The sequence below is a fragment of the Papaver somniferum genome, chromosome 10 (assembly GCF_003573695.1).
Source record: "Papaver somniferum cultivar HN1 chromosome 10, ASM357369v1, whole genome shotgun sequence".
Classification (NCBI taxonomy): Eukaryota; Viridiplantae; Streptophyta; class Magnoliopsida; order Ranunculales; family Papaveraceae; genus Papaver; species Papaver somniferum.
This window is the reverse complement of record NC_039367.1, coordinates 151,191,653-151,193,284: the sequence shown is the minus strand read 5'-3', so window position 1 is coordinate 151,193,284 and position 1,632 is coordinate 151,191,653. Positions and strand designations below refer to the sequence as shown.

Here is a 1,632-nt window from a genome sequence, read left to right as displayed (position 1 = left end):
AGCGTACCTTCTCGCACAGTTCTTCACACTTTACTCGTGACTTTGCTGACATCATCTGGTGCGTCATCTCAACTTTGTTGTGTGCAATGTTGTTCGCTTAAGTTATATTCTTTACTTCGCTTGATTACCAACGTGTGCGATATTTAACTCCTACAGGTCTTATCTAAAGGCTTTGGGAAAATGGAAAGGGCTTTTAGACTGATTTTTATTGATCTTCTTCTTCCTTGCCTCGCTGATAAGATATTTGACGTGCTTTCGTGCTATGTACTTTGAAACACCAGAATGCTTCTTGTAACATTGTATTGATTTCGAAACGTCTTCTCTTTTCGGTTCATCCTAATCCTATACAAGATTATACATGTAAAGTCATTTGCAAGATATTAGTACTTGCAGGTGTAAACCATGCCGGCACATTTATAGGACAGCAAAACATGCACGTCGTAAAAGAATTGCATGAAGACAAAGAATTGTGGAGACCTTGTCTAATACGTTGAACATAACAAAATGAGGTGCCCAGAAAGAGAATTGGATGGAGAGTAAAGAATTAATTCAACAAAAAGGATTCAATCAGATTGGTAAGTAAGCGCAAATGAAAAAGAAAAAAGTTAAACTTCAAACTTTCTTACATCGGGCAATTTTTAGTCCATTTTTTAAGTCCCGATACTGGCTTTGCATGTATCGACCTAAGCGTACAAAATCTGTAGCTTAAGGCTTGGGGCTCGGATTTGGCTAAAGATCTCTGACGCTGGTCGCCTCCGGCGAAGTGCAGCAAGATTTTTTGAGTTTTCGGCCTCTTGTCAACCAAAACTATCAGGAACTCATCACACAACACCTCGTGACACCAGTATTCTGTTAGAGGTTCGTTACGAAGTGTTTAAAAACTGGAGACGTTCTATTAGAGGTTCGTTACAACATGAACGGGTTTTGCAAAGAGGCTTTAGTTTATATGACCTACGGAACTGGAGGGATTCTATTTTAGTGATAAGGATACTTGGTCTTCATATTCAGTATCATTCCATACTTGTGTAAGTTGCTCGGTTTCAGTTTCTTCAGAGTACCAACGCCGGCTAATTACGGTCAAACTTAGTGTTTCCAGTTATGACAAGCTTAACATTGACATATCTATCATATATATTAACTAATTTTCTGTAGTGATGAACTTTTTCTATGAAATCTATTATTACGATCATCCATATCATCTTTGTTTATTTGTGTTATACTGTTTTTGAGCAAACAAACAACTTAATTTCTCCATGATTTGTTTTTGGTCTTCTTGAAAACATTGGATATTGCAAGATAATCCTTGTCCCTGATTTCTGTGTATCAATTCTTTCTCTATGTATACTCATCGAAGGTTTAGGGTGCATGAGTGTTTTTTTAGTTTGAGAAGTTTTTACGTATACTCATCAGATGAATTTCTGTTTTTATTTTTTCTGAGAACAAATTATGTTCTATTGACACTTATGCTTTTATAAAATTGACACTTGTTCATTTTATATTTTATACCGAGTCAGAAGTCATATATCTCTTGTTAGTCTCAGTCCATTTCGATTTAAAAGGAGATGTATACAACCAAGTCAACTCTCCTACTTTAAGGGTTTTTGTTGAAAATTTTGTTAAAAGGATACAAAA

At 35.8% G+C, this 1,632-nt stretch overlaps 1 long non-coding RNA gene across 1 annotated transcript; it reads left to right on the top strand.

Annotated features, from left to right (window-relative positions):
- LOC113317361 lies at window positions 1-1,217 on the top strand. Its single transcript, XR_003343469.1, has 2 exons — window positions 1-58; window positions 157-1,217. It is a non-coding gene; the product is annotated as an uncharacterized LOC113317361 (long non-coding RNA).
- Window positions 1,218-1,632: the final 415 nt, after the last annotated feature.